Raw genomic sequence first — 26,101 nt, 5'->3', positions numbered from 1 at the left:
GGACACATACAGGTAAGAAGCGTTATCTGTGCCCAGAATGTGGGAAAGGATTAAGTACAAAGGGATCTCTTAATAACCACCTGAGAACACATACAGGTGAAAAACTTCACCAGTGCACTGAATGTGGGCAAAGCTTCATTCAAAAGGGATCTCTTACTAACCACCTAACAACACATACAGGTGAAAAACCTCATCACTGTACTGAATGCGGGAAACAGTTCAGACTGAGGAGAAGCCTTCAAATTCACCTGAGAACACACACAGGTGAGAAACCACATTTGTGCACTGAATGTGGGAAAAACTTCAGTCAGAAGGGACAACTTCGTAATCACCAGAAAATACATACAGGCGTGAAACCGTATCAGTGCACTGAATGTGGGAAATGGTTCAGTCAGAGGAAAAGTCTTCATGTTCACCTGAGAACACATACAGGCGAGAAACCCCACATTTGTACTGAATGTGGGAAAAGGTTCAGTCAGAAAGGACAACTTCTTAACCACCAGAGAACACATACAGGTGAGAAACCTCAGCAGTGCACTGAATGTGGGAAAAGGTTCAGTCATAAGGGCCAACTTCTTTACCACCAGAGGACACATACAGGTGAGAAGCCTTATCTGTGCACTGAATGTGGGAAAGGTTTCATTGAAAAGGCATCTCTTATCTATCACCTTAGAACACATACAGGTGAAAAGCCTCATCCATGCACTGAATGTGGGAAAAGTTTCAGTCTGAAGAAAATTCTTCATGCTCACCTGAGAACACATACAGGTGAGAAACCTCAACAGTGCACTGTGTGTGGGAAAAGGTATGGTGCAAAGAGAGCTCTTATTTGTCATCTAAGAACACATACAGGTGAGAAACCTCATCAGTGTTCAGAATGTGGTAAAAGGTTCTGCCTGAAAGAAAGTCTTATTTCCCACGTGACAACACATACAGGTGAGAAACCTCATCAGTGCACTGAATGTGGGAAAAGCTATGGTGCAAAGAGAGCTCTTATTTGTCACCGAAGGACCCACACAGGTGAGAAACCTTAATCAGTGTTCAGAATGTGGGGAGCGGTTCAGCCAGAAGGGAACTCTTGTTTGCCACCAGAGGACACATACAGGGTAGAAGCTTCGTCTGTTCACTGAATGTGGGAAGCACTTCACTGCAAAGGTATTGCTTAATAATCACTGGTGTGGACATAAGAATCTCCAATCACTATTTTGAATACACATCTGTGAGTTGGGATTTGTTTTGAGACTGAGATTCATGGCTATTGACCAAAACCATGAATGCCAGATCTTCTCAGCTCATCACTTTTCTTTGGTAACTAAATCCCTGTGTATCACATAGTCAGATTATAACACACATTGTTATATATGATTTCCTAAAGAACTGGTGGTTGAAATGCATCACTCCTTGAATCTTAGAAAGGAAGAGTATGTCTTCTATGTCAAAAGAATACCCTGCCTGAGGGCCTTAAGCTTTTTCAAAATATCCAGTTGCCTTTAATTTGTCTAAAAACAATACCTCTTCTACCATTGACAAGGCTCATTTTCTCGCATGGCTTCAAGTTCTGCTTCTTGCAGATCCTGTTCCACCTATTTCGCAGCACAGCAGTGGTGTGGCTGAATGTTCAGAGCCGTGACCATTAACAAAAAAGGTGGTGTCACTGTTGAACTCTGACAAAACAGTCTGGGTTGTACTTTTCTGTTATCCACCCCTTGAGCTCTGTGCTTTCACGTAGCCCACACTAACCACTGTGGTTGTCCTCTGTTTGTTCTGCCTTGTGTTGTGAAAAACTTCCTTTCCTCATGCCACCTATTCTGCCATCAGTTGTTGGAGCCCACACCTGTTCCATGCTATAACATTATGCTCTTCTTTATCTTGGCTGTCTATTTTATGGCTCTAAACCTCTTCAAGCAGTGCCTAATGTTCTGCCCTCCTCCTAACAGTAGTTAGGAAATGTTAGCATATGACTGCTTAATCGTCATTGGCTCTGGCTGCCTATGATCTGATTGTTTTAGATTTCTTTCCTGCTATAGTGCTTTTTATTGTGCTTTCTCCAGTCCAACTTTCACCTACATTGCCCTCCATGCACCCTTACATCTAGTGCATCCGTCTGCATTGGGGTTTCTTGTTTCAGAAGGCCTATTTATGTCTAGCAGTGCAGCTCATTGGATCTCTCTCTGAGTACCACAGACAATCTGGCCTCCATGTGCTTGCTGGAGATTCATGTGTTTGCATTTTCCTTGCTTTTGTTTTGCTGGTTTTGAATATGTTTTCCTGTCTATCTGCTGTTGTAAGCAAGAATCCTTGGGAACAAATAAATGAAAGAATGGAATTTGTAATCCCATCTCTACAGACGTGTTGTGAGCTAGCACCTTTAGTCCCTTAAATCCGACAGAAAAAAAGTAACAATTCTCCCATCCAGAAAATAGCAAAGTGACACATAGACTACCCTCTGCTGTCACCCACAGAGCACCATGGATATCTTGGTAACAATGGTGCCATCAGTGCCGTGCCAGAGGAAGCATTTTACCATTTTGACTGCCTAATCTAGCTGTTAAGTTTTCATGAATGACTAAGTGCATTTTATTTATACTCCCATCTTCAAAATGAGGGGAACAATATAATGCAACTTCGAGATGTGGTCAGGAGCCCTGCTTGATGAAATTGCTTTTGTTCACCACAGGGGTACACCATTCACCGGATGTTTCATAAGCCTGGAACCTTCGGTTATTTAGTGGATGTAAAACTCAGCACTCAAGTTTCCTAAACAAGCATGTCTTGTCTAGAATCTCTTTTGACCGAGCTCTGCTGTATTTGCCAGTTGGCTGAACATTCTTCAACTCTTGTCTCTCACCTCTTCCCATCAGGATCCTGTAAATTGTTTAACACTATTACCGCCTCGTATTGGGCCACTTGGGATTAGCAAGTAATTCCCTGATTTAGGATTGGCTTAATGGGGCACATTCTATGTCAAGACAGGAGGCAAGCATTATGCTTTACTTTCTTTATTGCTGTCAGTTCAGCTCTTCAAAACAACAAACATTTAAACCGGTATTTTCTGCTTTGAACAGTGAGAAAATGGTAAATGCAAGTTTAAGTTAAGCTCAAGTACACTCTTTCAGGTACTACTACTCCCATGAGTCTCCTAACCCACTGGTAGTTCTGAGGTGCCTGCCCTCTACCTCTCAGGTGTTTGCCCAGGGTATAAAATCCTCCAGCCCCAGGTCCCTTCCTCTTTCTTTTTGCTACCTAACATGAGATAAGTGATTTCTAGTGTCTTGTGTGAAGTACTAGAAAGCTATTTCATATGTTAAGATATAATATGACTGAATGTTTTACTCCGCCGCGTGGGTAGTAGACAACGATGGAAATAGAATGTTGAAATAGAATGTTTTGGACAGCTGTAGCTGCGTGCGCTGCGCTGAACGCTTCGTCCGTTTTGGTTTACTCGCACATGCATTAAGGCATACCTAAGGTTCTTCATAGTTCACACCAGTGTTCTCTGAGCAGTGTAGGCAGGGCTGGAGCACGACCTAGTGTGAGGCGACCGGCCCTGCTCCATGCATTTTCATACACGTGCCGCCGCCGAAGGAGGCGAGTGCTAGGACCTGGGAAGTGTGAGGCTTCTAGGCTTCCCAGCATCTCCTGGGCCGTTCCGGTTACTTGCGCTTGGTTCGGGACATATGAGCAGATGCGTAGCAAGAGAGTGATTGAGAGAGATTGAATTGAAGAAAAAATAAAGAAAACAGGGAAGCGTAATGCTGTATAAACCACAACGTGTTTATTTCGCTGCTTCCCAGAAGGCCAGAACCGAGTGTTTGTGCTACTGCACTCTTAAGAGCCAATTAACAAGCTGACAGTACGAATGTCGGCCTTGCCAACCTTGGATACAATGGCTCAATATGGGTAAGGTTTCCAGTCCACAACACCAGAATGGAGTGAGGAGGATTGAGATGAAGTGCCCATGCACCAGGAGATTGAGTTGTCACTGAGTTTTAAAAAGGTGTTGTGGGACACCTTGTCACAGGCAGTCTCTCAAGGGGTGCAAACCATAGCCCAGAGACTGGATATGCTGGAGCCATGGTTGGCAGAGAGACCTCCAGGAAAAGACGTGCCCTCCACCTAGGAGAAGGTACGTCAGCGGGACACCCCCAAAAAGGGGTTGAGCAGAAGGAACATAAAGCTCGGAAGAGAAACGACTCTTTGACCTCTCTGAGGGAGCAAAAGAGGGTGGATACTGACCTCCAAGGAGATGACGACCCGGTCGCCAGACTAAAAAAGGCCTTTTGGCGAAAACAGCCAATCGCAATAACAGACCCCCTACCCCAGGGGTGGACAATTCAGGGGACGTGGAGGAGGGCTATTCGCCCGATGGCGAAGGGGGTGAAGAGGAGGAGAACCCCACAGAACACATAGTAGAGAACACTGTCCCAGAGGAAGAGGACAAAACGGGACATTTTCGTCCCTGAAGCAATTAGAAACCCAAATCTTGGGGTTTGTGCCTACCCCTAGAATCACGCTTTATATGGCACAACACATCAGGTAGCCCCTAGAATGAGGGCAGAGTGCCCGTGCCCTGAGTTGCCAAACAAGTTAGCAGAAACCCCGGACTGCGATCCGAAAATGGTCCCTTTTGTGACCAAGTCAGCAAGAGACATCAGGAAACGCATAGACGGGGCATGGAGAGGATGCCAAGATAAAGTTCTGGACGCAGTCAGCCCTTTGCAAAAATAATGGACTTGGCTAAAAAAGCAAAAGATACCAGTACAGCGGTGGACGGCCAAACCCTGGGTAGCTGGGCGCAGCGAGTGGTGTGCCTCCTTGGGAATGCCAACTGCACCCTCTCCTCAGAGAGGAGGAGAGGGGTGTTGCTGAAGATAGACAGAAAACCCATCGACCCGTCATCCTACGAAGTGGGTGAGGGCGCTAAGGGACTCCTTATTATTTTATTATTGAATTTATTTTCTTACATTAATTTCAGATGTAGGCGCTCTAGTTGATTTTGTTGTAATGTCTTGTGAGCCATCCCGCTGCATACATAATTATACATACATAATTAGCATTTGCTAAGGAGACATCCCAATTTGTGGGGACCTACTCTGCATTGGAGAAGGTGCAAAGCTCTATCGGAAAGATATTTCTGGGGCACGTTTTTATCGGGACCAGACGTCATCGGGGTTGGTCGTCCGGTCGCTACAATTTCCAACGCAGACCCCAACGGGCCGAAAGCCCAGTATTGGGAAGGAAGGCAACAAGACACCTTCTTCCTGGCAAGATCAAGATTCCTGAGAGAGCGTTGAGGAAGGGGTGCCAATAGGTATCCAGGTGCCACGAGAGGTGAGTATAGTATGCAAACCAGTAGGGGGAGAACCGTCCGCTTCTTGAACGAATGGCGAGCTTTATCCAGCAATGCTTGGTGTGCGCCAAGCAGTAGTGGGCCTTCAACTAGAATTCATAGGCGTCCCCATACAGAGAAGGCACCTCACCCAATTCATATGCCACTAGAAGAAGTGTCACTATTGCAAAGTGAACTGCTAAAGCTGGTAGACAAGAATGCGGCTCACAAGGGGGTACAGGTTTTATGAGCAACATGTTTCTAGTGCACATAGGGGAAAAAATAAGACCAGTTATAAATCTCAAGAGCTTAAACGAATGACTAACATACAATTATTTCAAGATGGAGGGCATTCACCTGCTCAGGGACCTCCTTTGTGCAGGAGATTGGCTAGTGTGGATAGACCTTGGGGACGCATATCTCACGATACTGATAGCTACAACATACCGCAGGTATCTGCTCTTGCGATGGAACAGAGAAATGTGGTGCTTTTCTTGCCTCCCGTTCGGCGTAGCATCAGTGCCTTGGGCTTTTACCAAACTAATGACACCTGTTACCGTGGCCATAAGAGAAAGGGGAATTCTGATTATAATATATTTAGACGATATTCCCGTGCTGGGATCAGACAAAGTAACGCTCACGAGCAACATGCAATGGGATTTCAACCTACTATCTTCTCTGGGATTTCTAGTGAACTTAGACAAATCTCAGCTGCTACCGGTTCAGAGGCTAGAGTTCTTGGGGTTCACGATAAATACCACGAAAGCTACTCTGGAACTCCCCCAGGGCACAAAATGAGAGCGAGCAAGAAGGAACTCGGAGCAGTGATGGCAAAGAAGATTAGTTCGCTCTGGAGTCTAGCCAGGATAGTGGGACTTCTGGCAGCCTCAATCGAGGTGATTTTTCCTGGACTGCTCCATTACCGAGCGATCCAGTGGCTCAAGATCTGACATCTCCAAGGAGGGTTAAGTTATCACCAACTAGTAACCCTAGAACATAAAGCTATAACAGAACTGCATTGGTGGCTGCAAAATATGGAGGCCTTGGAACGGTCGCACGATTTTCGGCGATGTGCCGGACATGGTATTAGAGTCGTATGCGAGCAGAGAAGGCTGGGGAGCCAGATGCGATCAAACAGAAACAGGAGGGAAATGGTCAGAAGAAGAGTTGAAGTTACCCATAAACTGTCTCGAACTGCTAGCAAGTTCTTTCACAGTACAGGCTTTCATCAAAGACAAAGTGAGTTATTGCGTCTTGCTGAAGATGGCCAACATCAGATCCAGGATGCTAGCAGAGTTAGCATAGTATTTCTGGCACTTTTGCCTCTAGCATCAGATCTCTGTAACAGCGGAGTGCCTTGCGGGGGCACAGAACAGAGTGGCAGACTGGAATTCACGATATCTTGTAGATTCCAGTGATTGGAATCTACATCCTCAGGTGTTCAAGCAGTTGCAGGAAACCTGGGGCCCCCTAGACACAGATCTATTTGCATCCAGACTGAACGCCCAGACGCACAGATACGTCAGCTGGAGGATAGACCTGGGAGCAACAGGTACAGATGCGTTCCTACACCCGTGGACGGGGGCCGTGCAGTATGCCTGCCCGCTTTCATGATCTCGAGAGTCTTCACGAAGACTCGCAGGGAGAATGCAGAGCTTGTGCTAATAGTTCAATTTGGAAGTCCCAGGCATGGTTTCCAGTAGCAATGGAACTTTCTTCGGATTTTCTGAGGATAGTTCTGCATTGCCTGGACCTTCTGCTCGGTCCGACTGGCCAGCGTCACCCGTTGATGGAAGCAGGCACGCTACACTTGATCGCCTGCAGAGTTTCAGGAACAGATGGGAGTTGCCAGGCATTTCGCAACTTGCTGTTGACTGTATCAGAGACTCCTGTGCGGCTTCCACCATTAGGAACTGCGGTGCCGCATGGGACCGGTGGTACCAATGGTGCGCAAAGCAAAGTTTGGAACCCGTTTCAGCCCCTGTAGTGCACATTCTCAATTTTCTAGCGGGCAGGTTTCAAGACGGTTGCACGTACAAAACGTTAGGGGTCTATAGATCCACATTATCAGCGGGGCACGACAGAGTAGATAGCAGCTCGGTAGGCGAACACCTTGCAGTCATTCGACTTCTGAAAGGAATAAAGTTAAAGAGGGCGCGAGTACCCAAATACGCGGTCTTGTGGGACGTCCAGTACTTATTGCAGCTTTTTCTTAGATGGCGAGAGAACGACAGTCTCTTCCGCTCTGAACTCTCAGGGAAGCTAGCAATGCTGTTGTGTCTAAAAGCGTGCCAAAGAGTGTCAGACGTCAAAGCACTAGAGATTGATAGAAAATCATTTTTACCGGAAGGTGTGGCCTTCAACATAGCAAAGAGAACAAAGACCGATTCTAGGATCATTTCCTATACCTACTTTGCATATAATAAACTATGCGTAGCACAGTCTATTAAAGATTATAAAGCAGCGACAGCTCAGCTTAGGCGGCAGGGTGTGACACAATTGCTTATAGCACGTAGGAGGCCCCATCATACCGTAGCCACAGCGACAATTGCTAGGTGGGGGGAGAAGTGATGCAATGGGCTGGAATAGATTTAACATTATTTATATAGCGAGTGCAATGGCTTCTAGAGCATTCACAGCAGGTGTTTTGTTGCAAGACATAATGAAGTCAGCGGACTGGTCCTCAGAATCTATGTTTAAGACGTTTTATTTCAAACCTGTGTCGAATATGACTAATAGGGTGGTGGCAAGATTTGAACAAGCATAATGCTCGCCTCCTGTCTTGACATAGAATGAAGATTGGCCATGCTTACAGCGCAGGTCAGTCTTGATTCTATTAAAGAAACGGAAGCAAGCATTATATCCCACCCAGAATGGCAAAGTCTTGATGATTGTTATCTATCTGCCTATTGTACTTATACTTTGTCGCATTCCTGCCCTCATGGTGTTTGTCTCATTACTCGTAGGAGACGAACAGATAGCATTGTGATAGACACTGAAGGACCGTAGGAGTGGATCATGACAAGGCGAGTTGTCCGTTTGGACCAATGGAGCTGAAGTGTCAAGGGATCCGTTGGAAGTCCAGAGCATGGATTCAGTTGTTTCAGAAAGTTGGACTTTTTGCATGTATTTGTGTTAGAGGCAAAGAAAGAGGAAGGGACCTGGGGCTGGAGGATCTTATGACCCGGGCAAACACCTGATAGGTGGAGGGCAGGAGCCTCAGAACTATGATAGGCTCGGGGACTCATGGGAGTAGTAGTACCTGAAAGAGTGTACTTGAACTTAACTTTAAACTTGCATTTAACCTTTTCTCACTGTTCAAAGCAGAACATAATAGTTTAAATGTTTGTTGTTTTGAAGTGCTGAACTAGCAGCAATAAAGAAAGTAAAACATAATGCTTGCCTCCATGTCTTTTAATAGAATCACGACTGACCTGTTCTGTAAGCATGGGCAATCTTCATTATAGAAGAAATGGTGCACTGGCCACTCCGCGAGCACTATTTTACAAGAACATTGTTGGAGTGATGAGCAAGCTGTTGATGTCAATTGTTTTCCATTGTATAATATATAAAAGTACCATTTTGTGAATGTAGTAGGAACAATACATTAAATAGAAATATTCTCTGTGTGCAGATGAAATATAATTCTTAGCATCCTTTCTGTGTAACATGTTAAATAAATGTTGACTTAACAATGTCATAGGAGTTCTATATTAATTTGAAGAAGGAATGGTGGACAAAATGTATTGTTGCCAAATGAAATCTGTTAAGTTAAGATGACCAATATCTGCCAGAGTTCATGAAATCCGGATGAAAATATATTGGCATTCAGCCACTGTCTGTCACTATGTAATATTAAAAGCTTAATTTCTTGCTAGTGCCTCCATTTGTATGTTTTCATCTGTCTGTCTAGCTTTGCTCACAGTCAAATTGCTTCCTAGTACCGGATCTTCCCATTTGTTTTAATTAGCTATGCTTGAACTCTGCGTTGGTTTACTGATCTCCTCGGTTTTAAGTTTGAATGGGTGGGATTGTGAACTTTTATTTTGAATTTTATTATTGAATTTATTTTCTTACATTAATTTCAGATGTAGGCGCTCTAGTTGATTTTGTTGTAATGTCTTGTGAGCCATCCCGCTGCATACATAATTATCCATACATAATTATAAGGAAATGTATGTACATGTTCTCCAGCATGGGGTCTGGCATGGATTCACATGCTCGTGAATATTCCCCATCGTCAGGCCGGGAATCCTCGGTTAAAGAAAAAAATGTTTCACTTTCACTTACAAACTGTCTTTCTCCTATAAACCAATCACTGAGCTCTGGGTCATACTGCCCCCCAGCCAATGACTGCCCTTATCTTGAGCCCCTCCTCTGGCAGCGATCTTCAGATTTTGGGAGTCCTTGTGTTTTGCTCTGTAGAATTTTTTACTGCGTTTTTGATTTTATTCGTTACATTTCCAATTTTTGTCTAATAGAGCATGTGTGCTCTTTTGTGCTTTGACCGGCAAGCGGGGATCCGTTTGTCGGCGTCTTTCATTGCCCTCAAGGGCTAGAATTGTTGAGTTTTCATCAAAGATTCCAGAATGCCATCAGGCCTACACCACGTGCCGGATCATGTCGGAGGAGAATAATGGAGGTTCTCTCTTCAAGCTGTGCTTCAGCTGCAGCCTAAGGAATGTGTTTGTGGAGGACAAACACTCCCATAGACTCTACTGTCCATCCGGACCACAAGGAGACGGATTGCGAGATTTTCCTGGAATTCACCAAAGGCACCATGAAGGATCGGCACAGCAGATTGGTGGCGTGGCTCAACGCCAAGGTCACTACCCCGGCGGCAAGTGGGGGCATGCCTCACCCAGGACCGGCCAGTGCGAGGGGCGGGCTCATAAGTCATTTGAGGTCACCCCATCCGTGGGGGTCCAAGACAAGGCTAGGCACCGCAAGTCCGTTTTCGTTGGAAAATCATCCTCGTTGATCGAGCTGGTGGCGGCAGCCTTCCCAAAGGCGAAAGGGGCTGACCCGGTCCAGGGGACCCTGGCTATTTCCAGAGTGTCCCTTACGCCCAGGCGGGTGGCTTCGGCCAAGCAGGTGGAGAAAACACCGGAGAAGAGGATGCCAGCCCTGAGACTGGCTGCAACACCTCAGGATGCAAAGAAGGGGGCCAGTGGAGGCGTCTACGGTGCTCTAAGGCACAGATATCTCTTCGTCGGACGAGGACATGGTGTCTGTTCACACGGTTGTGGAAGACATGGGGAATGACGATGGCGCAAACGCAGAGGACTGTGAACCTGTCGAGGGGGATGACGACAGCAGAGCTGACGGCGGAGACGTAAGCGATAGGCACAGCAGGCCTACTCCACCTCCCAGAGATGTATCGCTGGGCATCCTGTACACCCTCCACATGCTGTCAGAGATACAGAAGAGGATGCCGACTGCACCCCCGTCACCGGTAACTCTGGGCTCAGCGCCGGCTAAGAAGAGAAAGCGGCATCCCAAATCGCCTCCTCAGCCGCCTCATATACACTCTCCGCCCTATGGATATGGGGACAGATAAAGCAACGACAGATACGGACGACAACAGCGGCGTGTCCCCGCTACCGAGAGTGTCTCCGCCAGATGCGGTGGGTTCATTCCACTCCATGGTTGCACATGCTTCAGAGCTCTTCCAGCTGACGCCAGAAGAAACCAAAAAAGAGGGGTTCCTGTACCAGCGCAGAGAGGCTAAACCAAAGACCATTCTAGCAGTGCCTCTCCTGAAAAACGTTTGGGATGTGGGCCTGGCACCAATGAATCCCGCCTCAGCCCTGGCGAAAGAGCCCGGCTGGAGAAGAAGTACAGGGTGCTGGAGTCCACCCCCAAGTGCCTGCGATCGCAGCCTTCCCCCGACTAGGTTGTTTCAGCAGCTGTGAGGAAGTCGTCCTTAAATCCATCGTCAGCCTCTGTTCCCCCAGACAGCGAGGTTAAGAAGTTGAACGCAATGGGCCAAAAGGTGATTTACTCAGCAGCAATGATGGTTAAGGTGGCAAACACGCTTATGATCCTGGCCAGGTACGACAGGGAGCTGTGGTACAAGAAGGCCACATTGCTGGACTTCCTCCCCGATGACAATCGGGTCGGGACTCTGGAGATCCTCCAGGTGGGTGAAGTTGCATCCGACCATGCCATCACCGTGCCCTGTACATCGCGTACACAGGATTCCACCAGAACTGTGTCTGCCTCCGTCGTCGTGGCTGGTTGAAAGCCACCAGCTTTCTGCAGGAAGTTCAGACGAGGGTCATGGACATGCCGTCCGGTGGGGCCAATCTCTTTGGGAAGGCTGTTGATGACACGTTGCAAGCCATCAAGACTGACACGGAGATGGCCCGGGCCCTAAGCACGCTTCAGCGACACTGCCCTTCCTTTTGTGCCTCAGGAAGCAAATCCAGAAGATCGTTGAAGGGTTTCGGTGCATATCGTCCTCTAGCCCTGTATCAGGACTGAACCGGCCAGGCCATCGGGCCCCCACCTATGCACCCCAGTGGGAGGCTTGCTGGCAGGCTTCGTCAGCGAGTGGAAGAAGATCTCCACCGACGGATGGGTGCTGGACGTTCTCGTCCCATGGACACACTCTAGAGTTCCAGAAGAGGTTTCTGCGGATACCACCGGTGGCCCGGCCAAAGCAGCACATCCCTCCACTCCTGCAGGAAGTACATGCTAAGAAAAGGGGCGATAGAGCACGTTCCAAAGTGACTCTGGGGCGCCATAGTTTACTCCAGATACTTCTTAGTAAGAAAGAAGACCGGGGGCTGGAGGCCCATTCTCGACCTGCAGCGACTAAACAAGTTCCTCAAGTCCCAGAAATTTCAGAATGGTCATGTTACAACACGTACTCGGCCAACTGGAGGAAGAGGACTTCCTAACGTCCCTGGATCTGAAGGATGCTTAGTTTCTGTCTTTCGTCGTTATGGGAAAACACCATGAATTCAAGGCCCTTCTCTTTGGACTGAAGTCGGCGCCTAGGGTGTTTACGAAGTGCCTGGTACCAGTGGCATCCCATCTATGTCTACAAGGGATTCACGTGTAACCCGTACCTCGACGACTGGCTCATCCGGGCCAAGTCAAGGGAAATCGCCATCGACCACACAGACAGGACTGTCTGACTGCTGACGAGTCTGGGATTCTCCGTGAATTATGCAAAGTCCTGCTTGATTCCATCGCAGGACACTCTGTTCCTGGGGGCCATGCTCAACACTGTCTCCTGCCTGGTGGACCCCTCGGAAGAAAGGATTGCGGCCATTTTGGGCAAGGTACAACTGCTATTGACACTGAAGATCGCCACAGTGCGAGCCATCAAGTCACTGCTTGGCATGATGCTGTTGTGTATCTACCTGATTAGGCTCTGAAGGCTGCGGATGCGACCCCTCCAGGAATTCCGGACGCCAAAGAAACACTTGTGTATAGGCGCGCTATAAATGCCATATCATATCAAGTGTCCGGAAGCTTCAAGGACAGGATTGTTCTTGATGAGGAGTTCTGTCGAGCGATAAGGTGGTGGGGAGTGTGCTCCAACATCGCTGGGGGCACAGACTTCCAGTGCCCCCTGTACCAGGAGACAGTCACCACAGACACTTCCCTGGAGGGTTGGGGAGCCCACACCAGACGTCTTCACGCCAGAGGCCTGTGGCTACCGGAGGAGAGGGATCTACACATCCATGTCCTGGAACTGCGGGCAGTGTTCTGGGTCCTCAAGTCATTTCTTCCGTCCCTCAAGGGCAAAGTGGTGAGGGTCTTCACAGACAATACCACCAATATGTTCTACATCAGGAAGCAGGGGGGCACCAGAACTTGTGGCACTGGGCCGTCACCCAGGGTATGTTTCTCATTCTGTTTCAGCTGGCGGGAGTCAAGAACACTGTTGCCGACTCTCTCAGCAGGGAGCTGTGCTCTTGCCACAAGTGGGAGCTTCGGCAGGATCAAGTGGACAGCCTCTTCCTCAGATGGGCCAGACCCCAGATCGATCTGTTTGCGACGAACACCAAGTCCCAGAGGTTCGCCAGCAGGTTCCACCAGCCGGGGAGTATGGGGGACGCGTTCTCCTTCCCGTCGGAAGGCCTGTACCTGTACGCATTCTCGCCATTGCCTCTGCTACTACGAGTAATCAGTGAACTCAAATGGTGCTGGTGCAGGATGATCCTCGTCGTCCTGGCATGATCGAGGCAGATATGGTACCCGGACCTTCTCAGCCTGTCGACGTCACCTCCAGTCAATCTACCAATGGTTGTGGATCTGCTCGCCAGAGAAGGAGGCGCAATCCTGTACCACGAACCAGGATCGCTGAACCGGAAGGCCTGGTTCCTGCAGCCTTAGAGTTCGGTGGGTACGAGCTACCGGCGGATTGCAGGCAAATCCTTGCCTGGGTCAGAGCATTGTCTACTCTAAAGTACTACGGGCACAAGTGGTAGTGTTTCACGACTTGGTGCCGGTTGCAGAAGATCAACCCTCTGATGGCCACAGCCCCTCAGGCCCTTCCGTATTTGTTGTCGTTGGCTAAGGCGGGGCTGGCACACGCCTCCATCAAGGTGCATATGGCGGGTATCTCCCGCTACACCAGGTCTCCGGGACTGTCTTCTTTGGTCACACCGTCTAGTTAAGGAATTCCTCAAAGGTTTCTTTTGGTCGTTCACACTCGTGAAGGCGCCTGCCCTGGTGTGGGAACACAATGTGGTGATGACGAGGCTTATGGGGGCCCCCTTTGAGCCTATGCATCAAGCTCCTCTCATGTTCCTTTTGTGAAAGACAGCTTTTCTCGTGGCCATCACTTCTGCTGGGAGTGTAGGTGAGATCCAGGCCCTGTCCTGCAAGTGGCTTTTTTCTGACTTTCCACGAGACGAGGGTGGTGTTACGGATGCACCGCACCTTCATGCCAAAGGTCCCATCGGAATTCCATCTCAGAGAACCTTTGGTGTTGCCTGTGTTTTTTCTGACACCTTCATCGCCGGCTGAAAGGACTTTGCACTCGCTGGATGCGGCTCGAGCGCTGAAGTTCTATGTGGCATGCACAAAGCATTTCCGGAGGACATCACAACTTTTCTTGAACTTTGGTCAAGTGCACCATGGGAAAGCTTTGTCCAAGGCTTCCATTTCCAGGTGGCTCTCCAGCTGTATCAATCAGTCAGCGGTTGGCAAGCCGACCGCTGCCCGAATGTCTGAGAGCCCATTCCACCAGAGCGATCGCTGCGACGACAGCGTTAATGTCTGGTGTGCCCCTGCTGGACATCTGCATGGCTGCTACATGGAGGTCAATGCACACCTTCACAAGATCGTCCAGAGAGGAGTCCAGGGTCGGCCAAGCAGTGCTACGCAACCTGTTTGCTTGAAGGTGAGCCTGGTGAGGAGGTAAGAGTAAATGCTTCTGTTGAGCCTTGCCACCTCCCCTGATTGTGTATGTATGTACTGCTATGTACTCTTTATTCATGAGCATGTGAATTTGAAAGATTCTACAACAGGTTGATTGTAGTTGTAATATATTTTATTACATATACTCCACATCTATTCATGCCCCACCGGTCTTCTACAGTTCCTCCTTCCAACTGCTCATAACATAACTCTGTACCTCAACCTTCCAGTTTCTACATTCTCCCTACACGTTCTGTATTCCATACCTCACCATCTGCAATGCTTGCACATAAGATGCTACATGTCTCCCTTCTTTACTATTTGATCAAAAACATTTGTAACTATATTAATTCTAACACTGTAAATATCTAACTAACGAAATCCACCAGGCATATGCAAGAGAAATCAATATTACAATATTAAGGAGACAAAATGATGCATTTCCTAGTTGACTTGTTTTGTTAACTAATGGCACCTTCATAGACATAACAATATAATAATAGAACAGTGGATCCAATTTTGGACATAGTTTCAACTAATTCGTTTTTACATACATAAAACAATTCAGATAAGAAAGTTATGTGTGCGAATAACAAAGTTTTTGTTTTTAGTAGGTATACTAATTCACATAGGGCCTCATTACAACTCACCCGGTATGGAAACAACGGTGGCGGTAAACCCGCAGCCACCGTTGTTTCCATACCGGGTGATCACGATTCCTGCAGGCGGAGGTGTCAATCCCGCCAGGTCTGCCCTGGCGGGTTTAACACTGCCGGCCTGCAGGCGGATGTGGAAACACCAGCACCATCACGAGATGGTGCCGGTGTTTCCATGGTCCCCATTCCCATTGAGTCCCATGGGACTCAATGGGAATGGGGATTTACACCATTCCGCCTCCGGAATTCCCGGGTCACCGGGGTTGTAATGCCCCGGTAATTCCGGGAATCACAGAGGCGGAATGGTAAGATGAGTCCGGCGGTAACCGAGCCGTGAAAACCGGCAGGTTACCGCCAGACTCGTTATGAGGCCCATAGTCCCTTAGAAGTTAAGGCCATCCACAATTCCTGATAGGTAACACCTTCTTTTGAACACCTTTTTGATCCTCTCCACACACTCTACAACTCTTTAGTCTACTATTTTCTTTGAGTAATTAATTCACTATCCCTCTCCTCTGAACATTCTCTCTCTTTCTTTCTTGAAGATCCTCATTCATTTCAGCATATTTACATATACGATTTGCATTTCAAACTTTCCCATCAGTAAGTCTTGCAGCACCATGCATTTTTTCCTCTACTTTAATAGGTTTTGGCCATCTACAAACTCTATTACCTTTATTGATTGGCCACTTAATACGTACCCACTCTCCTTCTTTAATATGTATTTGTTTTGGTGCCTTCCTAATGTCAAAGCTCTCATTGTTGAGAATTTGTTTATCTTGAATCTTTTCCTTCACAAGATTCATGTTAATCCTTTTCTGACAAGCTCTGCCTGTTAGGGAGAATTCTCATTTATGGCTAATTTCCATCACCTAGTGAGTCCCTCCGCAGCTTTGCTGGATTTCTGGGGTTTATTTTTTTCCACCTGGTAACAATGTGAGCCCTTTTTCCCCACTCGTACATGTGTTTTTCAATGTGTATTTCTACTGTTTGTCTGATCTTGGGCTCTGGAGCTACACCACTACATGAGCACCACTTTTTGTGTGTGTTACCTTTCTTTGAGACTTCCCTCTGACTCCATTTTTCTGGGGCTGACTAATGTCCCCCAGAAACAGGTAAAGTTGCCATTAACTTCATATAGTCACTTTAAACTACAGACCCAGTACACCCCATCGTACATGGAGTACTGGAAAGGGTTCATTCCTATCCCTTTTTGTCTGTGCCTCTCTGAGCTTTATTTTGCTCTCTTAACAATAAGACTTGGCTGGTGGCAGTGGTATCTACCCTAACTTTTTTACCGCGATTATACTATATAAACGTGGTACTGTTTTAGGCTATTATATTATCCTCGAACTTAAACCCGCTTGACCAAATGCTTTTTATTTTGGCTCTAGTTGGGGTTTATCGCCATTTCTTTTTGTTAAAGTCCTTCTTGTGTTTTACTTTGCGCGGCAAACCTGGTTTGCCTCCTTTGTTCGCCGACCTTTGGCGGGCTCATGTGCAGAAGCCCTCCTTTGGTGTCTGGGTGTCTAGGTGGGCTGAATGTGATGGAGGGGTGTAGTCACCCCCGGCACAGGGTGTCCTTGGAGACCCAAGTCGCACTTTGTCCTGATTTGCTGAGGTGGTTGTCCGGGCCGGACAACCCCCCTGCTGAGTGATTGACAGCCAGGCTGTGTGAATGGGGGATTTTGGCATAAAAGGCAGGACCCTTGAGCTGGAAGACAGAGTCGCCACTGGAACTACAAAGAACCGAAGAGAAGCGGAGAAGAAGACGGCTGCTGCAACTCCCGAGTCTCGGTGAAGCCCTGCTGCAGTCCTGAGCTATCTACCCTTCAACGACAACAGAAGATCCAGTCTGGATTCTTCTTCCCTTGACCCCGGTTGGATCAACCAGCTCACCTTCCACAGGCAGAGGATCCTCTTCTTGGTTGAAATCGCTGCACACAGCTGTAGTGCTCCAGATAGCCATCTGAAGAGCCCTCCTGTTTTAAAGGAGCGCACCGTTTATTCACTGTTGCTTTTGCTGCTGCCGGCTTCATCCCTGGGTAGTGCAGATCGCTCCAGATGTCCTCCTTCTTGTCCCCACGACTGTAGCTTCAGGAACTGAGTCTGCAGGAACTACCACGAACAACTGCCATGGCACCAGCTCTTCTTAAGAGCTGACCTTCGATATCACCTTGAAAGATGTCCGACACTGCAGGTTACAGAGCTGCCTTGATGGAGGTGGCCAGTGTTGTTTTGGTGGTGAAGACGTGGATTTTGAGTGCGGGCCCTGACCTTCGATGTCACCTTGAAGGATGTCCGACGTCCGACACTGCAGGTTACAGAGCTCCATTGATGGAGGTGGCAAGTGTTGTGTTGGTGGAGCTGGCCAGTGTTGTGTTGTTGGTGAATAATTTGTTTTGCATATTGTTTTCATGTTTGTTTGGTGGTTGTATTTCTCTGCAGCCTACTGACATAAGCAACATTCTAACTTTGTCTGCAGCCTGAATAATAAGGATTGACTTGTCGTCAGACCTTCCTTTCATGAAATAGCTACACATTAGCGTTTGTGATGAAAACAAGTTCTACTTTGACTTGGAACACATTATATCGCTTTGTTTGTGTATTTACCAGGTAACAGTTCAAACAAAAACACTTACTATAACATGAGGCTGTTACACACTCACTTGCTGCTAAATAACAGTTCAATTGGACCTCTCACAGTACTTGCAGTACACTTGTTATTGTTTAAGAGTGCCTTGTTTGAACATGCAGTGCTATTTGAATTGTCTAAACGTGCGCATGCTACTAGACCAAAGCTGGGCCTCGTTTACTTTAGCTTTAAGTGCTCTCTGTGTTCTGCAGTAAACTGAGGATAAGGCACCATGGCGGCTCGGTGGGGCCACTGTGGTATCTACTGAATTATTTTATCCTCATCGCCATTGAAAGATTCTCCAACACGTTGATTGTAGTTGTAATATATTTTATTACATATATCTCCAGATGTATTCATTCCCCACCGGTCTGCTACAGTTCCTCCTTCTAACTGCTCATAACATAACTCTCAACCACAACCTTCTAGATTCCACATTCTCAAAACAGGTTCATCCCTGTTCCTCTAAAACCATCAAGGACCACATTGACACCCTTGCTCCAGCCCTAACTGATTTTGGCAACCACTCCTTTGTCTCAGGATCCTTCACCTCCACTCTGAAGCACTCCCTTGTGCATCCTCTTTTCAAGAAACTCTCTGCTGATCCTTCTTGTTCGGCTAACTTTCGCCCAATTTCCATTACTCCCTTTCTGGGCAAACTCCTGGAAACGTTGGCCATCTCTCAGCTTAACCTTCATTCCAATTCTGTTGGCTGTCTCCATAACCACCAGTCTGGCTTCAGAGCTGCCAGAAGCACAGAAACTGCTCTCCAGAACATCTGTGAAGATCTGCTCTCCAACCTTGACTCTAACATTCCCTCTCTCCTCATTCTCCTCGATCTCTCTTCTGCCTTCGACATGGTCAACCATACCATACTGTTCAACCGTCTCTGTGATAATCTGGGTATCACTGATCAGGCTCTGGCTTGGCTGACCTCTTTCCTCTCTGATTGACCCTCCCAGGTCCAACTTGGATCCTTCCTATCATCTATCTTCCTCTCTACCTGTGGTGTTCCCCAGGGGTCTAACCATTCGCCCTGGCTTTTCAACCAATAGCTGGCAACTCTCGCCCACTGAATTGCCATTTTCTGCTCAAATTTCCAGTGCTACAATGACGACCCTCAACTCATTTTCAAGCTGCCCTCGGCCACCTCCTCTCCCTCTCTCATCTCTGATTGCCTAACTGCCATTCAAGATTGGTGTGCCACCAATGATCTTTGGCTGAACGCCAGCGAGACGGAGATCCTCCTCATCGGCACACTTTCACCATCCTTTCCCCTCACTCTCTGGCCGGCCTCCCTTGGCCCTCCTCCTACCCCCACCTGCTAGGCTAAGAACCTCTGGGTCATCTTTAATTCCACACTTTCCTTCTCTGCCCACATCTCTGATGTCTCTAAAAAGTCAAACTTCCTACTGCACATCCTCAGAGGTACTCTGCCTTTCCTCTCCTTCCCCCAGAAGCTCATGGTCTCCCAAGCTCTGGGTCTCTCTAGGTTGGACTATTGTAACAACCTCTTTCTAAATCTACCTGCCTCTACTCTCCGCCCTCTGCAACTAATCCTGAGCAGGACTGTGAGACTTGTCTTTGGCCTCAAGCCCTGGGATTGTCTCTCTCCAGCTCTGTAATCCCTCCATTGGCTCCCCGTGGATGCAAGGATTGAATTCAAAACCCTCTGCATTGTCCACAAGGCTTTCTGGGGGTTGGGTCCAAAATACCTTCTGCTATCCCTCTGCAAATACCTCTCATCTCGAGCTCTTCACTCCTGTACCTCTAACTCCCTCAGGGTCAGTCGTTTTTCAAAGAAACAAGCTGCGGGTAGATCTCTGTCTTCGTCTGGGGCCTCCCTCTGGAACAGCTTCCCTCCACACTACAACTTGACGAGAACCATCTCCGGTTCTGGAAGCACCTCAAGACCTTCCTCTTTTCTTCTGCCTTCACTCCCCCTCTCCCCTGCTTTTCTGTTCTCTCTTGGCACTGTGCACCTGGCCACCCTCTGTCCTCCGGGCCCAGGTACCTGCTCACCATGCCACCCTCCCGCACTGCCTCTGGGCCACCCCTTGCACTGGGGTCTGTATCTGTACCCATACAGTCCCCCCTTTTCTTCCTGCACTTATCAGACCTACACTGTCTGCTGCCTTAAACCCAGCACTTGCCAATTGCTGGCTGCACTACCACTGTTTGTTGCATTTATTATTTATTTATTTATTATTATGTATCTTTCTCCTTTGCTCCGCACTTTCCACTTCTCCCCCCTTCCATACACTTTTCCCCACCCTCTCTCCCATGCACTTACGCGTTCTCAATGTCACTGGGCTTAGTAAGATCGGTGTTTTGTTCTCCCATGTTCCACTCCCTTGCCTTGTCGCGCTCTGAATCACTTGCGTACGAGCGCGATAGAAATGAAATATCAATATCCCTACACATTCTGTATTCCATACCTCTCCATCTACAATACTTGGATATAAGATGCTACACAATCCATGCTAGACCCCATGCTGGAGAAGGAACAAGCTGCTTCCCAGTAACTGTTGTACTCCAGAATGGGTCTGGCATGGATTCACATGTGAACCCTCCCTCCTGCCCCTCTGCGGCTCTTCTTGGTCATACTGCCACTTTACATGCTACCAAATCTGAAGATGGCTGTGAGAGGGGCTTAGGGAGAGGGCAGTCATTGGCTGGGGTCTGTATGACCCAGAACTCAGTGATTGGTTTATAGGAGAAAGACAGTTTGTAAGTGAAAGTGAATCTGTTTTTTCTTTTACTGAGGATTCTCAGCCTGATGACGGGGAATATTCATGAGCATGTGAATCCATGCCAAACCCATGCTGGAGAACAACAGTTACAGGTAAGTAACTTGTTCCTTTCCTCCATCGACCAGCACACTTGTAATGAGGCCCATGGTATCCCCCTATCCTGTTGACACTCAACTAAGCCCTTCCCCAAACTTTATAGGTTATTGTAAAGCTGTTCCCCTTATTTCCCCACATGACACTTGACGAAGAAGAGGTGACTGAGAGTAATACACACTATACCATTGCAACACTTTAGTTCTGAGACGAAGAATCAACTAGGAGTGATTAACACTAACCCCTTTTACCACTTTGGTACTGGGACAAGGAAGATGACAATGGGAGCTATGAGGATCAGGCATGTCCCTGTAAATATGGTCAGGCAAGTCTCATTAGAGATGCACACCTGCTGCCTGTCAAGGGGCAGCAGGTGTATTAAAAGGAACCACCAGAGCATAACTGAGCAAGAAGAAGGCCTGTGTGGAAAAAACCAGCAAACACCCGTGCTTCAGGGGAGGCAGCCGTGGTGGGAATGGACGAAGATCCATGGTGCCGGCAAAATTTCCACAAGACTTACACAGCCCGTAGCCAGTGGGCTGTGTAAGTATTGGCACTCCGGGAGCCTCTGTGAACCGTGCTGTGAGTGAGCACCAAGGTCTCAGCATGCAGATGAAGAAACACGGCGGCGAGTGGAGTGCGAAAGAGTGAGTTTCCCAGCTTCAACAGTGAAGAGGAAGAAGAGAGAACCACTGGACAGAGACGCCACGAGCCGGTGATTGTCACGGGAAGACGCTTTTATACCGGGGCACTCCTATAATGATTATTGAATACCGAACTAAATGGAAATTTAAAACTAAGCGAAACTAATACTTATAACTGAACTGAAATACTGTGAAACCAATGAATATTGAATACTGCACTGAAGGGAACTTTACAAATAAGCGGCATGAATTATTATCGAATACTGAATTAAATTAAACCCTGAAATTTAACATTCTAAGTGTTGAATGGAATAAACCAAGCAAATAAAATGGATGATCCAGATGAATCCAAATGACTGAAAAGGGTAGAGTCATACGAAGGTAGGTATGAGTAAAACACCTTCAACTGAACTTTTATGAATGAATACAGAGTGCCAAGGCCCAAAGACTGGAAAGGATGTGTGACAAGTGTTGGCAAAACCACGAGGCTAAGAAAAAGCCAGAAGATTATAAAGCGACACATCAAAGCCAAGAGGCCCAAAGTCGGGGATTCTGGTTGCGTGACCTTTGATGAGTGGACAGTTTGGTCTGACAACTGCGCCTAGACCATTGAGCCCTATATGTTGTAAACTCAAAGACATTGTGATGATGAAGTGAAAGTGTTGGAGAAGGGATCCCAGAGACTTGAGGAGAGACATTGTGTGATCTTGAGAATGAAGCCTCAAGACCTTTTGTTTTCTGTGAACTGTGTTGCTTGGGGAAGGTAACCCAGAGGATTGGGGAAGGTATCCCAGAGGATTGGTTTTTGAAAAATATTGAACTGGAGAAAGGTAACCTTGAGACTATGGTGTGGAACTTTCTTATACTTGGAGAAGGGGAGCTGAGAGAAGGCTGCGAGCTGGAAGAAGCTCAGAACCTTGAGATGAACTCTATTTCTTTTGGGTTTGACATTCCTGCACATTGATTAGCTTTAGGTGTGAGGGCAAGTCTGGATTTTGGACACAGACAGACTTTTAAGTTGAACTCATTGATGCAGATTTGACTTAGGTTTTATTCAGGTAGGGAAATCCCACCTTAGTTTAAGGCAAGATGGGCCTTCTACCATCCTGACATTTGATTTAATAAAGTATTTTATTTTGAACTTTAAGTCTGTTGTCTGCGTCTTGCTTCATGATGCCTTCATGCAAGACAAATGGACAGCATTCTAGCGTTAACCAATTCACAACCAACTAACCCGCCCCTCCCTCCAGATCTCCTACTTTTATCCTGTTTAGGTCACATGACCACCAAACCTTTTAGATGCACTTACCAGACCTTCTGGCTTGGTATTCTCGCATACCACCTAAAATAATATCCCCCAATGTAAAAATCAGTACTCCATCATTTGTGTTCATGGTGAGATAAACCACCTGTTGTTAAGTTCTGGGTAAGGATGGCTGCGCGCTCGCACTTCAGGTCTCCTCAGGAGAGGGGCACAGGCCTCCACCCCATGACAGCTTCGGATCTTGATGTGATACTTATTGTACTCACTGGTCGCTCCATTGGGTGTGTTTCAATGTCTTCTCTTTCTGGGCAAGCTGTAACCTCAAGCATGTACGGGAAAGGTACTCCCTAACTGCATTTCTAAGAAAATAAGAATTGCTTGGGTTTTGGGCAAGGCTAGACTCCCAGTCCCCCCTTCATTTCATAGTTTTCCCATCCCTCTAATAGTTACATTACTTCCACAGTGCTTCTGTTGCCTCTAGCATAGCAGCAATAGTGTACATTTTCCTTTTTTCACTCGCTTCCACGAGTTTAGGACCATTAAATCGGCCTTTAGGTTTCCTCTATACTACAATCTGAGCTATACATTTTATTTAATCACATTTCAAGCTCTCAAAAGCTGATGCAGTGCTTAGTGTGAAGCAGGTGACTCCTCGCAGAATTTCTGGAGGCCAATGGATGGGTACATGTGCTGTGAAGAGTGGATTTGGAGGGTGCTGCATTTACGACCATGGACGCCTTACCACATCTGCGGCAGCATGAAACAATACCGGTCACTAAGAAGAACACAGACACACGGCTGTGGTGATATAGGGTTGTTCAGAGACTTATTAATGAGTGGCAGTACAGTGAGCTCTCTTAAATACTTTCTTCTGATCATTAAACACTAGTTCTAACACCTGCAATTCTTCAGAATATTTCTTATTTTCTGGGATCAAGCTCCATGTTCTTGAAATGTTCAGGTACTACTTTGGGCCATCTTTAAAAAAAACTATATGCAGACTTACAGATGTCTTTACGTCTACTGGTCAATACACATTAAACAGCCAAAATCTTTTCTATAGAACAAAATGTATGTCAAATGTAGGAACAGATACACGCTTATCCTAACCTTAAAGACTATCAGTCATTAGTACCCGGCATGTGCGGCGCACCCGGGAATACAGCGTTGTGATTGGCTCATTTGCGAGCCATACCACACGGTATTCCCGTGTACGCCGTGCGTGCTGGGTACTCTGTTCCCGGCGAGGGTCGTGGCAGCCCCTCGACCAATGAGGAGACTCATAGCTGGGCAATCCCCGCTCCGAGCCTCCCCATGGCTGGAGGCTGCCTTCGTCCCCCGCCAGGGACTCAGGCAAGACTTTTTTTTTTCCTTCCCTCCTCCCACCTCCCTGCCCTCCCTACCACACTTACCTTCTATCCCTTGGTCTCCGGCGGAACAAGATGGAAGCCTCCAGGCGTGTGGAGACTCGGAGCGGGGCCATCCCCGCCAGAGCCGCGGTACTTATTTCTTTTTTTTTTTCCTTCCCCTCTCCCAACCCCACTTACATTATTTTTTCTTCTTTTCTTGGGAGCGAACGCGATGGAAACACTTTTGTTCCCAGCTCGTCTGCTCTCGATGGCCGCCATGAAATGGACTACATTTTCCCATTCCCGGTGGCCATTTTTTTCAATTTTTTTTTCTGTTTTGAAACGAGACAGCATTTGGAAACAGAAAAAAATGCCATTAGTACCCTGGTCCTACAGGCCAGGGTACTAATGGCAATAAGACCCTCGGTGGCGGGCCAATACCGCCCAAGGTAATGCCCCTGGGGCTTTGTAACTACGGCCCCAGGGGCATTACCTGGGACGGTATTTGCCCGCCGCCGAGGGTTTTATTGCCACAACGATATCCCAGTTGCCTTTCCATCCCAATAAATTCTTTTAACACCTGAACCTTCCCTCGCTTATTAAGACATTGCAGTTGGAGTGGTTGAAGGGTCTACCATTTCTAAGTTGATCCTATTTCTAAACATAAATCTGAGTTTATCCCTGGGGTAGTTGTGAGATATCTAGCCGAACTGCTGGGTGGTTGCACTTCTCAAATCTCAGGTGACCCAGTCCTAGTCACGTCCCAGTCCTACAGGCCAAGCACAATTCTGGTGGGGGCCCAGATGCCTTTCACTGCCCCCCTTGCTGTGAAGGTGCACTGTGGATTTTCACAGGTCCATTTGCTCTACTGCCTGGTATCTGTTCAAGGCCACAGGTCTTCAATTTCCAGGATTCATTGCCAGCTGTTATGCCTCACATCTTCTGGGATTCCCAAATCATTTCCCAGGATTCATTGCCAGCTGTTTTGCCTCACATCTTCTGGGAGTCCCAAATCATTTCCCAGGATTCATTGCCAGCTGTTAGGCCTCACATCTTCTGGGAGTCCCAAATCATTTCCCAGGATTCATTGCCAGCTGTTATGCCTCACATCTTCTGGTATTCCCAAATAAATTCCCAGGATTCATTGGCAGCTGTTATGCCTCACATCTTCTGGGATTCCCAAATCATTTCCCAGGATTCATTGCCAGCTGTTATGCCTCACATCTTCTGGTATTCCCAAATCATTTTTTACCTTCATATTGATTACATGGTGTCGGATGGCCTGTCATTGACGCGCACACGTATTCCTGACATTATGCCGCTCGCGCGCGCGTGAGTGACGTCATTGTTGTGACGCCGCTAGCGCATGCACGAGTGGCATCACGGCTCCATCATTGAGTATAAATAAACAGTCCGTGGCAGGTGCGGTCTAAGAGCTGGGCTTCCTGACCGCAATCCTGCCGTAGACTGTTGCTTCTTCTATCATCTAATTGAAAGTAAGTTCTCTTTCACATCATAGGGCTATTACTTAAGCCTAGACGGACTACAGGCACTTATGGTCTTATTCTCCCATGGGAGAACGGAGCTTCCTGACTAGACTACCTTCAGCAACCACTGCTCTCTCCTTGGACTTCTATCCACTATCTTACCGGAAGAGGGTGAGTTCTCCTTCTCCCCATCTCTTCCCTATTTTATATTCAGGATCTATTTATTTATTTGAATTTTTTCTAGGCATTATTATGTCTCAAGATAGCATGTCCATGTAAATTAAAGGTTCTTAATGTGTAGAAATCTTGTTAAAACTACATTATTCTCAATCCTGGTCTCACATGACATAATATTTCGGTACCAAATGTACAACATGAATCAAATCATTGCACTCTTAACAATTGTACCCTAGCAAGGTCAGGTTCATTGAGGAACCTGTAAGGGGATGCCCCTCTTTAAGAATTGTCTGTTTTTTTTATATGAAAAAGTGATTTAACTTGGTTAATTAT

The sequence above is a fragment of the Ambystoma mexicanum genome, chromosome 4q, assembly GCF_040938575.1.
Source record: "Ambystoma mexicanum isolate Mex_15411 chromosome 4q, UKY_AmexF1_1, whole genome shotgun sequence".
NCBI classification, from domain to species: domain Eukaryota; kingdom Metazoa; phylum Chordata; class Amphibia; order Caudata; family Ambystomatidae; genus Ambystoma; species Ambystoma mexicanum.
This window is presented reverse-complemented; position numbering follows the sequence as displayed.